The sequence below is a fragment of the Carassius auratus genome, chromosome 19 (genome assembly GCF_003368295.1).
Source record: "Carassius auratus strain Wakin chromosome 19, ASM336829v1, whole genome shotgun sequence".
Taxonomy (NCBI): Eukaryota; Metazoa; Chordata; class Actinopteri; order Cypriniformes; family Cyprinidae; genus Carassius; species Carassius auratus.
In genome coordinates this window covers 7,037,190-7,054,587 of record NC_039261.1, presented here as the reverse complement: position 1 = coordinate 7,054,587, position 17,398 = coordinate 7,037,190, and the positions used below count along the sequence as shown (strand labels likewise).

The 17,398-nt window shown below is 39.4% G+C and overlaps 1 protein-coding gene across 5 annotated transcripts in view; it reads right to left on the bottom strand.

Moving 5' to 3' along the window:
* Positions 1 to 17,398, bottom strand: part of trps1 (trichorhinophalangeal syndrome I) — a 115,559-nt gene that overhangs the window by 53,275 nt on the left and 44,886 nt on the right. The window lies entirely within an intron of this gene.

Below are 17,398 nucleotides of genomic sequence, written 5' to 3'. Positions count from 1 at the left end.
CGTCAGACTTAACAAGCGAATACCTAGAGGCAGTAATATTATCTGTAGCTACTGTTATGTATTGCAATGCTTTTTTGTAACAACCCAACACATTTCTTAAACATCTTCACTTTGGGGATTTAAGCCCAGTAGGAGGTTGGAGGTTAACTTTAATAACGATGATTTTTTTGAACGTTCTCTTCAGGAATTCAAATTTCGTCTTTAGAAAAGAATGCAAGACACATCCATGAGAAATGTTTGCCAGGCATGCATGCATAATAAATCGCATTGTACCTTTCCTGTCGAAAAGCCATTCATTAATGATGTACACCTTTCTTTCAATAAATAACCTTTGCTTTCCAAACACAAACCGTTCTGGGATGAAATCTGGTCTACGAGAGTACCCAGAAACAGAGGGACAGTCCCAGCGGTGCTTTCTGAAGAGGGCAGCGGCACAGCTGCTAATCAATAGCAGTCACAAGGTTTAAAAAGGCTACAGTGGCGGAGTCACTTTGACCAGAGTCCGGCTGCGACAGAACCTTTTGTTTGAGATTTATCAGTGGGTAGCACGCGTCTGCGACCTCCAGTCACTTTTCCATGCAGGAAGGGAGACGGCAGAGGGACATCTGTAGGGAGTTAGCATTGAGAAAGAGGAGAGATGAGGATTTAGCCAAATTTCATTTCAGGATTTGTTGCTTTCCAGGCGATCTTTCTCCCTCTTGTGGAGAGAAATCTCTTGCTGGACTTCAATTCTATATGTTTTGGAGTATTAAAAAGGAAGGGCGGTCTATTAAATGCACAGCAAAAATACTTTTTTTTTGTAGCGTGGCTAAAAGTGCAGTTGTTTTGCAAAGCTCTTGGAGGTATTTTTCATCTGAAAAGGGCCGGGGAGATAAAAGTGCAGCTGGCAGGAGGGCTGCCAGCGCTGATCCTCCTTTCTACAACAATGAAGTTAAAAATAAAAAGCCAAGGACCAGGAGGGGCCGAGCAAAACCGGACTTATTTTTTCCTGCCGGATTTGCCAAGGGTCCCATTAACTGCAGGCCCATCTCCGTAACAAAACATTAAGCAACTCGCAGACACCAACCCACATGCATTTCATGAATTATCTATGATGTATCATAAAAATATAATCTATAACTTTATGCACACAAAAGAAAGAGACAAGCATGCTGAAACAGCAATCTGCTAGCCAAGCAGGAAGTTATCCCTGAGCAAATAGTCTGCGGTAGCCCAGGCCTACGGGCCAAGCTCAGCAAACACAGAGGAAGCTTAACATCTGTAGCCATGAACAACCTGTTTGTGAAAACACACAAATCCCTAATTAGGCCTCCATAAAAGTGAATATGAACACCACGTTTCCAACTTTCGTACTTTCCAGTGCTGCCCGATTCAGCGGGAGAGGAATGCTGAGAATCGTGCGCACATTTGTTCAGGAATGGGTTTTACAAGCTCTCTGAGAACTTCTGTTGGACGGCACCAATCTGCCTGCTGCAAGTGTGGGACTGTTAAAGCTGGCTTCCGGTATCTTGAAACACAGAGACAAAACTAGTTCACTGCAGTGTCTGTTAAGCAGCACACACTACATTTGAGGGCAGATCCCATGTCTAAAAGACAAAAAGCATAAAAAGTTTACAGTGCACATTAGGTCAACCAAAAAATAAAACTAAAGGAGAGCTCAAGTGAAAATGCTTCTAACTGAAATGAAATGCATTTATAATTTAATGCTAAATATTTGAAGTATTTTAGTAGCACAAAAATTGGCCAAAAATAAACTAATCTGGCATAATATATATATATATATATATATATATATATATATATATATATATATATATATATATATATATATATTTTTTTTTTTTTTTTTTTTCCAAATCTGAGTAAAATCAAATAGATTCAACTGTGCATTCAGACTTCTCCACTGCACACTATGGTACTGAATAATTTGCATACTTAAGTGCCATGGTATTTACAAATGATTTCAAAAGAATACCATGTTATTTTTTCATAAAATAGAAATAAATAAAAACTTTTGTTTTTGGACAGAGTAAAGAAACCGTAATATATTTTTTACCCTCAGTAAGTATAGGGTTAAAAAAATAATTTACTGAATGCATTATTGCATTGTTTTCTTAAAATCAGTTTAAACAGAAAGCAAATTAACTCTTGATGCGTCAAGTGTCACGCACAAGTAGAACAATATCCTTCAAGGACAGCTGCGTCTCTATTGTGATAGTTTGTTGTGTCCTTGACAGCACAAATCACTATTAAACCACCATCTCCACTTCACTCATGATCTCAAACAATACATGCAACGAAAGCATGCTGACATTCTCCCTCTCTCTAAGGTGTTTTCAGTCTTCCGAAGGTGAGGGCACAAGTTCTGCTTGGTCAGCCAAGGGTGTTGCCACGTCACAGACCGGCCTGCCAGTGTCATGGATTTCAGGGTTTCTATGGCAGCACTGGTTAATTCCCCAGGCCCTGCATGGTCTCTTTCTCATCAAGGCTGACACTTTCTCTCTCTCTCTCCCTCTCTCTCTGGAAAAAAAGCTTCAGCCAGGCCCTTAGCCAAAAGCCTCAGAGATAAGCTGCTAATAGGAAACATTCTACAGCTAATGCACACATTCCTCATTGAAAGCATCTTTTAATAACAAAAACGGAGTGCTTCCCCTCTTCTCGGTTTCTTTCGCCTTTCTCCTGTCTCCATGGCCCCTTTCTAAACAAAGCTACCGAGCGAGCGAGATAGCAGGAGATAAAAAGAGAACGGGCTATTTTCCTGATGTTGAGAAACGCACAGGAAGACAATCAGAGCATGCTGCTACCTGAAGAAGAATTGGTAGAAAAGCGTAGGTGTGGCACCTCGGCCCCGAGGCTGCGAGCGGTTAAATGATTACAGAGGGCAATGAAAGAGAAAGGAGCGGAGAGCAGGCAGCGATCTGCAACAAACGGGCAGAAAGTCAGGCCCCCGGCGTACGCAGACGCACACGCTCAACGGCGGCTTGTTTGTTTGATGCCCCGCTGCCACGTTTTTCCTGCAGATGCCAGGAGCGATCCCAGAAGCCGCCACTGCGCAGCGAACGGTCTCCACCGCAATCTGTGATTCAGCTCACAGATGTGCGGACAAGTATGAGTGAGAATGAGAAGTCATGAGAGCCGGGCGCCTGCAGGTCCATCTTGCTGTGATTATAGCTGCAGTCAGGTCTGACGTTGTAATTGCAACTGGCTGCGAGCTGTTTATGGGTAGAGAATCACACATATGGACTTGCCCCTTTCATTTTAGGGCTGCTGCACATTCTCCTGATTACGTCTCCTCCTCTCTCGCGCCCGTTCCATCACTGACACCATCAGCGCAGCCAAGCCCTTGATGGACGGCTGTGCTGCGCAGGAGCCGTTGCCGAGCGACGCCTGTAAACAATGGGAATGTTTCTGTGCTTTGTTTATTCATATAATGCTGAGAATCGTCGTGCCAAATCAGCTTGTGTTTTCTCTAAACAATCTTGGTGTGCTGTCATATCATGATACCTGGAAAAGCTGTCAGCGGATTCGCTTAAGATTACCTTACAATGCGACTGCCAAATAGTCTGCAGGCAAACCGCCCCCCCCCCCACCCTTACAAAGGCAGCATTTATGGCCCTTAATGAAGCATAACAGCCACCGTCAGCACTCGTGCTAACATTATGCCACACTTGCCTTAAATGCCACCTGCGCTGAGTAATATGACAAATGACACGACCAGGCATAAACATTTCTACAGTCCTTTTTTAGCAAAGCTCAGAACTGAAATGACTGCGCAAAGCTTTTTGTCTTGATTGACTGAAGGGATGGTTCACCCAAAAAAAAACTGTCATGTCAATCTAAACCAATATTAGTTAGTTTCTTCTGCCAAACACAATAAAGTGATTTTTTTTTTTAATGCATACAAGTCAATGGGGTTTTGTTTTGTATTTGTTTTTCCTTTTGACAAAAATGGTTGAAGGATTATTCACAATACTTTCTTTTCTGTTCAATGGAAGATTATTAAATAAAAGAATTAAATAATGCTAATTATTTAATTACAATATGTAATGTACCTTGAAGCTCAGTCCATACATGCGGAGCATAATCAGGAAAAAAAAAAATGCATAATCATTAAAAAGATGCATTTCAATTTTAATTAAATTGTTATGAATTGCATTTCGTATTTATTTACATTATTTTGTAAAATTTGCTTCTCTTTTTTTTTCAAAATAAAGCTGTACGTGTTTAGGTTTCTTTTATCTCTCAAGTGGCACAGATATAAAGTGGCCATTTTGAGCCTGGAAGTCTGTCTATCTGTCTATCTATCCGAGGATAAATATCTTTGGTAAATAGCTCCGAGGCTTCACTAAGGAATATAGTTTGGATCAAAGAAGCCATGTCTTCCTGTATAAAAAGCCTAGGCCACAAGCTTGCTTGTTTGTCTAAAACAATTAAGGTCGTTATGAGGGGGGTTCCTGACAAATAGCTACCAGCTGATAGTGCTTTGGCAAACTCCAGAGGAGGTTGGCGGGGTAGTAAAAAGCAGGGGGCCAGATCCTGAGACGGGGTTCTAAATTAATGATCGGTCAGGGTCTGAAGCCCGCCTAATCTTGGCCAATTGCTCCTTAATTATGTAAGGTACTGCCAATTTGAACTGTCGAGCAAATCAGGATCAGCATGCACTCATCTCCTCCCCTTGAATACTGATTGAGTCTGGTCATTATTCGGACGGATCTCATTTTCACACATGGAACCAATATGCCGGCCAGATGTTCATTTGCAGTCGGGTTCAGAGCACAACGACTCATCTACACGCAACGGCAGTTCCCCTCAACGCTATGGCTGTCGTCTCACACTCTAGACAGGAGTGAAGGACATGAAAGAGAAGGAGGGAGAGATTGACTGAGAAATAGGAGGAAAAAAATGTCTGGTAAATCCACTGTCAGGTCAATGACTTTTGTCGTGCACAGTTAAAACAGATGTCTCATTGCAGTCGGCCGGCTCTGGAGTTGGACCTTTGTGATCAAAAAAGCAAGCTTTGGTCAGCAAATCAAAAGCATAATTCATATAAACATTCAAATTATGCAGTACCGTTTTTTCTTCCTCTGTAGGTCATAAATAGCTCTGCTCGGATTCTGGTTTCAGGCTCCGCCTGCATTATTAGGGCCACCTGGCTGTTTCTGGCACCATCCAATGAGTGAAGCAGGTTTATCGAATGATGCCGCATATTCAGTTGATTCAGAAATTATCTGTAGTGACGTATTGCCAATCCAAATTTAGATATGCTCTTATTTTGGGTGATTAAGATATAAATGACAATGTTCACGATACAGGATGAAAGAGGAATTTTTTATAATCCCTTCAAGTCACCCTAAAACAGAAGGCCATGTGGTTTGCATTGCTGTTATTTTTAAGTAAAAAAAAAAAAAAAAAAAAGTTAATTGAAACAATGCTAAATTAAAATTAGTTAAAAAAATTAAGATATAAATGATGTATTGGCAACTAAGTTAGAGTAATAAAATTAATCAAACTGAAATAATCAAATATAGCTAAATAAAAAAATAAAGGCCCATTAAATAAAAAAATAATAAAAAAACACAAATTTTTTTTTACAAAAGCTATACATAGAAAGTTGTGCCATCAATTTAGTGCAATTAAACAACAAAAACAAACAAACAAAAAAAAAATACAAATGAGGAAAGAGGTTGAAAAAAGATTAAAAATTATAATATTGATTGACAGTCCTAGTTTTAACAGCTCAGGTGGCTCAGAGTTGAGAAATGGCCAACTTTGTACAATATCAGCTGAGATTCAAACAGCTGATGATACAAACTTACAGGTGTCTTATCTGTGTTTACCTCAAATTCAACGACAGAATGTTGCATCTATCTTAGAAACACCAGTTACCGCTGCATTATTTAGGGTGGAAAAGGATGAGACATGATTGAAAGTGGGTGTATGTGGGGTTTCCACCATGAGAAACTAGTGGAATCAGGACAGATGAGACAGATCACCTAACAGACCACCCCAAAACCAGATGTTTGAATACTGAGGGATGTTTACATTCGAGTATTTCATCCCACCTCAGCTTTCTGCACATTTGATCTATAAGACGGACATAATAAAAAAAATAAAAAAAAAATAAAAAAGGATTGGAAACATATCCGTCATGGGGCTGCAGATTTTAATGAGTGATTCATATAAAAAAAACGACGCATTACACAATTAAAGAATAAAAATAACTCTAACCGCCATCCTGTCAGTGAACAAATTATGCTTGTCGACGACATTATGGGCGCGCTCATGTGGTGCATAGCCTCTCCAAACCCAGATAGCGTTACACCCTCTCATTTTATATTTTGTTTGGGTTCAAATGTAAATGACGTTGTGGAAAGGTGGAGCTGGGGAGTGGGGGGGGGGGGGGCATGCAAAGTTTTATTATCACTGACATTTATAATCATTATAAAGTTTTTTTTTTTTGGTGAATGAAAGCAGACGTGGGTGGTAAGGAGGCATGTTTCTGGCACTGTTTAAGAAGGTGATTCGCTGCAGCTGTGGCTCCAACGTTTGAAGGGTGGGCACACAAAACAGCGAACACACTCCAACCTGCTACCACATATAGCAACATAAAGAGAACCACATTTGAATCTGGGCTTTCGTTAGAAAGATAGTTTCGCATAACATCAGGTTTAAATATCAATTCAGAACAGAAAGCCTTTTCTTTGCAGCCTACACGGCATACAGGTTCTGTGTGAATACACTAAACGAGGCGTGCGACCAAACATAACAGAAGGTGCAGTGTGCTTGACATAAGTGCCATTCAGACTCAAAGTCGATAAATTAATCGGTCATTGAAAAAAAGTTAAAAATGGCATGGAAATTCATATGGAGCATGGAACCAACGCTGGGTAAACATGTTATGAGCAGCTGGCCGTAACTGAAAGGACTTGATTTAGGATGGTGGAGAAGGATGTAATCACTGCAGACAGACACATGAGTGAATTACCGCCGATTATGTCTTGCTTCAACTTTAAACACAATCTGACCATTATGGGCCACGGAACAGCAAACTTTGCTCACAGCCTCGCCATCATTTCCATTCTACCTCCTGCTCAGTGCAGCCAAACCCCAAAAACAGGACGAATACACACACGCACACCGGCCTGGGCTGGCGTGGCCGGCTGGCTGCACAAGGGTGTCAGTTTGTTTCTGCAGCAGTCAAATTTCCCATCATTCCATAGACAAAAATAAACAGGGGCGTCCTGGAAGACTGTTGAAACGGCTCAGTGTATTCCGCCCCCTCAGACGGTGAGGTCATGCATGGCTCTCCGCTTGCCCACAGACTGTAGACTGCAGCAGGTAGTCGCATTCCCTCCCCTCTTTTTTTTTCTTCCCTCCCGTCCTTGCTCATAAAATGTGGCACTCTGTTACAGAATTCGTCTGCGAGATGCGGAGGAAGGTTTTCCACTTCCTGTCCCAGCAGCATTAGCACGGCTCTCGAACACAAATGGATGTGGAAACATAAACACACACTTGTTCGATGACAAACAAGCACTGACATAAACAAAAACTTGCTGAGAACAGCAATTAGAGAACAAAAGTCTCGATATTTTCTGTGTAAGCAGACCAATCAACCCATAAACTGAAACATTCAGTGTCGACAAACGCCAAACAGAGCACAAGCAGCCGAGATGCTGTCGGAGACTGATGTGTGCCTCTGACATTTCCACAGTGCAGGTTAGGAAGTGTGTCTTATCCTTGAATCAAACTTCACTGCAAACACTCACCTTCCTCTACAAGAGCGGCATGGCCACAAGTGGCCACTTGGGGATGTTGCAAAGACAAAAAGTGCAAAGCATTGCACGTGCGTTGAGTTAAAAAGCACAGAGATATCATGAGAAGATAATGAGGGATCTTATTACAAATGTAAAAAAAATGAGGAAACAATACAGCTATAAAAGTTAAACGGTCTAATTAGTAGTTCAGAGATGATTAGTTTTAATATTTGTAAAAAATACTCTTTTTCCTTTCGTTTATTCCACTGACGTCTCTAAGTACAGCATGTTCTCTTCTTTCTCTTTTCTGGCCAGCAGATTGTCACTCCGTTGCATCTCGCCCAGAACTCTGATCCACTCAGCACTGAGCGATGAGGAAATTAAGTGCTGCTGCGGCTGATACAGCGAAAAGAATGTTAGAGTAATGAGATGCAGGGAGGAATTTGTGATTAGAGCTCACTGATCTTTATAAGCTATTACTTATTATCACCAAAGGAAAATAACCTTGGTCATCTTTCTGCCAGCGAGGCCGACTTCCTGAAAGGGCAACCTACCCATAAGCCTGCCAAGCTTCCATTCTGCTATGAACAACTGGGCATAGAAAGCCTAGCCCAGTTAAATAAGATGGAAGGAAAAGAGCTCATGTGTTCATTATGTGTTGCCGACTAGAAATAATCTACAAAATGTTTTTTGATTGGCAAGATACGGAAACACTAAAATATAGTAAACTATGTGTTGTGCTTCTAATCTTTTGAGGTAAACTGCAACCTCACAAGCTCTCTAGTAACCCACGATCTTGTGGCATAAAAAAACAGCAGTGTTACAGGAATCTGAAGACTTCCAAAAAAAAGGTACACTTTGATGTCTGACAAGTTTGAAGCATTAAAAGCACAATTTTAGTTTTTTGTGCTAGAACTACAAGATATGTAAATAAATAAATAAAAAATAAACTAGTATTTAGAATAATATAAACTTGGCACAAAAAAAAAAAACGTTTAAACGCATAACTTCTAAAATGTTGATTTTGACCTTCTCAACTGTATCCAAAATAAATAAATAAATTAATTAATAAAAAAATATATACATATCACGGTTCGGTTCGGTACGTTTTAGATACAGCAAAAATTTGAAACATCTCAACTTTTCAGAATGCCGCAAGCGCACCACGGGTAATGTAACAAGAACTAACCAATCAGCTTCATCCTTTCCCGTAACAACGTTGAAAGCTCAGCCAAGATGAAGGAACAGCTGATCATAGTTGTATATGGATTGCAATTTTGAAATAAATTTAGTAGCAGAGCTAGCCTTTTAGATTTTTTAGCCTCTAGATTTTTAGGATTTAGGATCCATTTATCCTTTGCTGAAATTTCCGAGTCTTCATGGAGAGTGCACGTCATGGTTGCTTAGCAAAGGCAGACGCCTCAGGGGCGCTTCTGTCCGAGCGCTTTGGAAAGGAGGAGAATCACGCGCATAGCGTTCTCCTCGCATTTTTAGGCGCAATATGTGAACGGCCCCTAGTTCTCAGCGTGTACTGAGTGAGCGAGCGCGCGCCTGACTTGAGTAGCCTAACATAAACATATAAGTTTGTGTTTTTTTCTTGTTCGGGGTTGTCAGGGGCGTTGCCTGTTACTTCTTTTGGGTTACTGGGCTACCTTGTTGAACGCATATCATTATAGTTCACTTCTTTTTTTTTTTTTATATATAATTAATTAGTCCAACGAACGGTTCAATACGAATACGCGTATCGTTACACCCCTAATATATATATATATATATATATATATATATATATATATATATATATATATACTTTAAGTAATGTTTTTGACATTATCTGTTGAACTTCTATTTGACTGTTATACATCCAAACTGCTATTTATTGCCACTTTATCATTCTAATTATCAAAAACTAAATATTCAATTTTGTCCAATTTGTGCAAATATATATATATATATATATATATATATATATATATATATATATATATATATATATATATATATATATATATATATATGTACTTTAAATATTGTCAGTTCATGATACCTAATTCCTTAACTACTGTTATAAATTGAGAAGTCCTTTATTTATTTATTTTTTTACAAAACAAATAAATGAATACAAATAAATTTTCATTTAATGTTTATTTAATTTTCATTTAAAGTTTTATTCTGTATTTAGACCAATATTTTGGTAAAAAAGGTTGTAAAAACTACAAGGCTCAAATAAAATGAATAGAAAAAGCAGCTCATTTAATATTTAGTTTGACCTCCTTAGGTGCACGATCAGCACTTTTTAAAGGTTAAGTACCTAATTTCACTGACCATTTGATGAAAAAGAAAAAAGATAATGACTCTATTTTGTACCTTCTTTATGGAAAGAGTCCTATATGCCAGGTTGGTCTAAAGATTCTCCCTGTATCCTGTGGTGAGCACTCTAAAATGACAGACAGTGAACAAATTAAAAAAGAAAAGAAAGATGTTCTGGCTTCCTGCGCTGAAACTCACACAGCTGAAGGATCATGACAGGTCATGCAGGGAGGGCAGGTAGGGCTTCAACGACGACTCCTGGCCGAAGAGAAAGATTAGAGGGCCTAGTCATTTGTAAAATGTCATCAGTAATTACGGACTTATGATAATGATGATGATAAGCAGAAAAGATAATTCATCATTCGCCCTTTTTTTTTTTCTTCTTTTTTTTCTCCCAGTCCCACCCATCCCAATCATCTGCACCGGTGGGGTGGAACTACGTCTATGTAATATTCCTTCTCAGGACTGACTCCACACCATTACAAAGGGGATAGAGTAAAAGAAAAAGAAAAGGCTATAGAGAAGAAAATGAAACGCATTAAGAAAGAAATCCCAATGGAAATTCAATACATTGGAGTCCCAGAAACATACAGTGCGGCTTGTCAAAGCAGCTGTCACTAAATATAATTTGAGGCGAGCAAGCGAGCGGAAATGTAAACGATGGCAGACCTAATGAATTTCTTTTCAGGCCTGCCCAAAGTAGACGTACTGCTTATCACAACCCTTTCTCCTTGCAATGACTCATTTACGCTGTGCTTGCATTTGCCCGTACTTCCAGGCCTTTTTTGAACCTTTCGCAGTGAATTGAGTGCTATGGTTAAAGAACTTAAGGTGTATTTTTCACATAATAAATACACAAATGGGAAACACAACACAGAGATTTCTCTTCACTAGATGACTAGCTGCAGAAGAAACATGTGTTTGCAACAGTAAAGAGTAGCAAGGAACGAGCAATACTGAAAATGCAATGCTAATCTAGTGCTGCTTTATACAGGAATGGAGGAACCACAGCGGATCGGATGCAATTGTAAAGAACTAAACTTCCTCAATAACACACAAAATATGTGCAGTAGAATTCTTTTTGCAAAAAATAAAATAAAATAAAATAAAATAAAAAAGGTGATTACATGTGATTAACTATAGTGAGTATATTGTACACATTGATGCCAATTGTTTTGGAACCACAATGGTCAAATCAATGTTTTTGAACCACAGCCTCGAATGATCACAGACTGAATCACTTAATAGACTGGATGATTCAATGACTCACTCACAGACAGACTCTTGTCGCCACCTACTGGCATAAAGATTCACAAGTGGATCAATACAAACACTGTAAATTCCCAGTAATGGATACAATTCAAATAATTATAATCTTTGTAATAGGTTTTTTTTTTGTCTGTTTGTTTTTTGTTTTGTTTTTTTGCAGTAAACGCATTATTACTGATAGCTAAAGAAATTACTTTTAAATATTTTAAATAAACGTTAATAAAATACATTTTTAAAAACCAATGTTACACTTACACATACTTATTCCTTTCTAGTAAATGTAAAAATCTAACTCTAAAATATGAAATAAAGTCCTGCTTAATGTAAATATGATCACACTTTGTCTAGTTTTACCGCATAAATTATGAAACACCTTGATACTCCAAAAAATATTTAAGTTGAAAAAACCCTTCCCCTTCTGTTCTCGTATTAAGAACCATCTTATAAAAACAAGAATGTTATCCAAACAAGCCTTTGACCTAGATATGCAAAAAATATCCATGTGCAACATAAATATGCAAAACAGAATCTAATAGATCCTTATTGAAGAACATGTTTGTTGTAATCAAAGCATACTGCTCCTAAGATATAATCGCTCTTTGATTCTCAGAGAGTAATCGTGCATTCAGGGACATGTGGACACAATGTGCTAGGCGAAATGAATTGCTAGTTCCTTCAGTTATGTGCAGGTGCAGGGAAACCTGACTGAGAGAAATGAATTGGTATTTTGGGGATCAGCAGGAGAAAATGACACCGGTTGCTTGGCTGTTCTCACCTGGAGTGTTGAAAACCTCAGGGGGCTGGAAATGGCACGTCTGGCCAGGGGCTGAGACGGGCAGATTGGGCGACACTTCTTCACGTTGAAGGGGCTGCCGCGTCAGCACGATACCCAGAGAGAAGCCTTACAGTGCAGAAACAGCGCAGAAAGGTGAGGGAGGGAGGCTCCCCGGGGAGAAACCATCTGTCTACAGAACGGTACAAAGCATCTCACCCTCCTCACCTGTGCCACCAACCCCTCCGATTTCTGCAACTCCATGTCATGGATACACCAAAACAGCCATTCATTTATAATCTCCCACATTTAACCACACAACAGCTCCTCAAACACACCAACAACTTCACAGAACAGGTTTGGTAAACCCTGCTTAATGAAGGGGATGTCTGGCCCTTGGGTAATACAGCAGCTGTTGGATTTCATGTCATTGTGCACTTCCGCGCGTCACCTGCCTGATGTGCATGCTGCATTCCATAAGGTAATCACACATTTGTTAGCTGCCAGGCGCAGCTGTTTTGTGTTTGTGTGTTTGTTTAGAGGCCTCTGGCTCCTCCCCCTTATCCCTCGCTCTTGAATCGCAACCGGATGAGAGTCTTCGAATGTATTTCTGAACCAGAGACGTTTCCTAAATCCCAAAGCCTGGCACCTGGATTCAGCAGACTAATAGGTAAGCCGTCTCTTCATTAGGCTGTAAAGTAAAGCTAATCAGAAGCTACCCAGACTCCTCCTCCTTTCGTCCCTCTCTCCACCGTGTTCCCTCTCCTGCTGTCTATCCGTACGGCATGCTAAATGTGAACTAAATGCCTGGCTGAACTTAGCTGAACTACAGAGTGGGGGGAACTAGAGGTAGGGAAAAGCATGTGAAAAAAATGGGGAAAGGAAGGGAGAAAACAGTGAATGTCACCTTCCTCAAAGGCCCGATTAATCCGACACCCCACACAAATTAAACGGCAGATTGTATTCGTTAAGGAACAAAAAGGGGCTCCTGTCTCTTTGATGTGGGCCAGGCAGCACTGGACACTGGAATCCACAGTCAGACTTGGTGTCAGATTGGAATCAACACGGTCAGACTCACATCTAAATAGGAATCTGGGATGGAAACAGTTCCAGGGAAGGTGACCACACATGAAGAGAAACAAAAGGAAATGGGTGAAAGAAGAAAAAAAAACAGAACCGAAAGCCAAACGTTTGGTTTCACATACAGGCTTTCTCTCACATAATATGAGATCAAGCAGATCCTCACTGACCCTGTACTAGAGTTTTAAGATTTGGGTTATCGCTTCATTTGTACAGTATGTAATATAGCTTAGACTACATAAATGTGTGTGTAAAAAATCCATAAATTATTTGTATCTACTTCTTAATTAAAAATATATAATAAATAAACTAAATACATAAAATAAAATAAGGCAGTAGTAAAACAGCTACCAAGTAAAATCAGTGATACATTTGTTTACTCCTCAAAATCTAAACATATTCAAATAAAACAAAAGGTAATGAAGGCTAGACCAATGCAAATCACATCAATCACTATTCTATTCTATAGATCTTCATGCAACACTAGCATCCAATGCTATTCAGCGCTACAAAAATAGAGAATGAAGTCTGTAAGTCTAAGTACAGCCCACTGGGAGCAAAGTTCAGTATAATCCTCAGGGTTGTGGCTGGAGGCTTAATTAGGTAATAACAATATGACTATATTTAGAGATACTGAAGGGCAAAAAGAGGCAACATAAAATGATAACCGCATGATTAGTCTTCACAGATGAAAAAACATATTTGTTTGCTCCAGGGGTTGACCAATGCCAGCAACCAAGCACAGCGGGATATCAATCTGGGGCAATTAACGTGACCTGCAACTGGCAAGGGGTCAGCTGCAAGAAAAAGCGTCCCTTTTGAACACAAGCCTAAACAATGATTGTGGGTCAGGGTGTAGCCACAATGCACCGGGGGTGAGGGAGGGGGGTTAATTGCTGATCGCTGGACAGGCTGGAGAAGGCGCCAGCAGGCAGATTCTGGGTAGCATACAGGAGAACATTGGAGCAGGAGTAATGAGCTCTGACATGAGGCGACGCCGGTAACGGGCCAGCAGGCCGAATTCTGCCACAGGGGGAGAACGCCTCTCTATGGGTATGCGGCAAGACTAGAGGAAGCTGGAATTCAGAGTCAAGGGCAAACAGGCATTTTAGAAATAGGGAGGCATGCTGTTTTATCACAAAGTTAGACGTCAGAGAAAAGGAGAGTACTAGAGACTGCTTAAAATACAATGACCTTCTTAACATTAATGTACAGATGCATAAAGATTAGATTTAGTATTAATATTTAGATACAGAATTGAACAGTGCTTTGATATGCATTAAATACAATGGTTTCTATGTCTCACAACGGACAAAAATGATACAAAATTCTGCTCCACAAGAAAAGCTGGCATCCAGATTCCTTACCATTATTGCTCAATGAAGTGTTTTGAGGGAAAATTGTTTAAACATTAATGTCAAATATTCTTAAGGTTAGCCCAGTGTAGATTAAATCAATAACTATCAGATTTGGACACAAAACTGTAATAAAGTAAAAAATATATTAAAAAACATCTTTCATTTTCATTCTGATTTAAAGGCTAATTTTGTTTGGCATTTTAAAAGCCAAGTCAAGAGTACATGAATAAAAAACTGAATTCCAACTTTATCCGATTCTATCTACATTTACAAAGTTGTGGTAACTTAGTCATTAAGTGGGAGACTGGAAGAAGATGACAACAAGGTACATGATGTCGTAGGCGAAGCAGATTCTTTAATAATTTTAACTTTTTTTAATTAATGCAAACAACTTACATATGTTGGCCAAAAGCTAGAAACTAAAAGCAACTGTATGGAATATAATTTGAACTTTTAACTTTTGATCTAAAAGATGATGATGAACCAAAAATGTTTCATTGTTATGTGTTATTGTTAAGTCCAGACATCAAAATATTTTTTTTTTCTCCCACACAAGACGACGGATGATGTTCATGTCACTAAATAGATATTAAATTATCAAAATTGCAACAAAAACCAAGAAGAGCATGAAAGAAACAAGCTGTTTTCTGGTTTCTTCAAAAAAAAAAAAAAAAAAGGCAACTCCCAAGCCACACCCCTTCATCAGCACGTCTCCGTCAGAGTTATCAATCCTCTCTCGGAGACCGAGTGCTGAAACAGGTCTGTGTGAGGCTTGGCTCCAGACTGGGTTCTTCGGGTTCTTTGGTAAGGATCCCCTCCCTGGCTGAGCCGGGTTTCATAATACGATAGATGACTCACACGCCAAGTCATGGTAACTCAAAAAATATTGTGACGGACTTCAGATCCCTTCTGAGTCCCATTAAGCCCTAGCAGTCCCAAAAAAATGTTCTGATTCAACATTTCCTGAGGGCTAAAGCGAGGCTTCCACCTCCACCCCGGAGTTTTCATACACTCACTGACACGCCTAGCCTAATGACTTAACCACCGAGCGTACCACGCCCGGGTCTCTTCTCCTGCCAACCGTTTTCCAGAAACATCCAAGGAGGACGTACGGCTCGCAAACCCCCGTTCCCCTTCCTTTTCTTTTCTGGGCCAACGCGTTGCATCAGTGATGCCTTTTGGACGGGAGATGCACAGGAAGGAACAATTCCCAGCAAGGGCCTCTTGTTACTCAGAGCTCCACTTAGTATGTAGGCAGACAAGGAGGCTAGTGAGCGGAAATTATGTCAGAAAATTGCGGAAGAGCCACTCCTTCTTCTCGCTGTCAGCCAACGTGAAGATCAAAGAGGAACGTGGAGCTTTAACATACACATAAATATACAGAACACATTGCCAAGCTGTTGAATCCACACCATCGCACGACCTTGGCTTGGGAGAAAGACATGTAACCGCAGCCCAATTCTGCTCCAAATGTCAGACAGTGAATACATTACATAAAAAAGCCTTTGTAGATCTCTTGTTTTTACTAGCTGTGTGTCTTTAAGTAGTCTCTGCCTGTCATTTTTCCGCCTGCTCACCTTTAACAACTGCATGAAGAAATCCGGATTGCTACTCATATCATAGCGACACTAAAGACAATATATGTCCTGATTTTAATACACTCTTAACACATGCTTCTGTGCAGGCAAAGCCAGTGTGTCAGATTCACCATGTTATCCCACTGATGTGCCTGACAGAGACTGTGGCATATGGGAAGCCAGGTGGCACAAGCACAAATACATTGTTATAGATATAAGACAGCCGTTACGTACAGATCATTGTGTTATGTTTACTGTAACCAACAAGCATTTCATGATGTGTTTTCATCTTCTGAAACTGATGCAGATGGAAATTGACAGGAATTTTTAACCAGATTTGCATTTTCTGAATGCAATATTGATGCTTGAAAGGCTGCAGAAAGAATATGTAAACATTTGGAATCATTTGTGAATTGAATGTCACAGAGCCTCTTTGACAGTGTTATGATATTTCACCTTTGCCATTAAGGGTTAAATGTGTAGAAGGGCAATTAAAATTCTTATGCAAACTGAGTACTTGCAATGGAACTAAACATTACGATCACTGAATACTGAAATGTCAATGTAAATCAATAGGGGATTTTCAACTTTTTAAACTTTAAGGCTGAAGTATAAATGTGAAAACAAAATTAAGAAATAAAGATAACGAGTTTCAAAAATAGATATACAAAGTACAAAAAAAGGTGTGAGATATTGCAATGATTTCACTCAATCTTGAAAACTCCATGTAAAACAATTTGATTTTTTTAAAAGGCTTTAAAAACTAGAAATAAATAAATAGCCAAAAAAGTATTTTACAGAGATAATTTCTAATGGTGAAATTATTTATGAAGTTCAAATAAAGTCTGCAAATCAGACTAAAATAATTGTTTAAATTCATCACACAAAAAAAGAAGACAAAATGCAAACAAACTCAGGACAAACACCTTACTAGAATTTTTGAGTGGTGTCAATATAGTGACGAAAGAGAAGTAACAAGCTCTTATGTGAGTATTTAACTGAAATAATCCACCAGGCCAGATTAGGCAGTGCACTGCTTCCACACAAGGACTGTATCGGTCTTAACATCCATCAATGAGGTGTGCAGTGCAATCTGAATTCTGAGGATAAAGGGCACAACGCCAGCTGACATTCATTATTCATGAATCCAGGATCATGGGAAGAGGGCAGAGGTCTTGTTACCTTGTTTGTTTAAACAATCTTGTACTCCCCATTATATCTTTAAATTGGATTTGAGTGTTTAGTCCACGACGCAAAAAGTATATTTTCCAGTTTTTT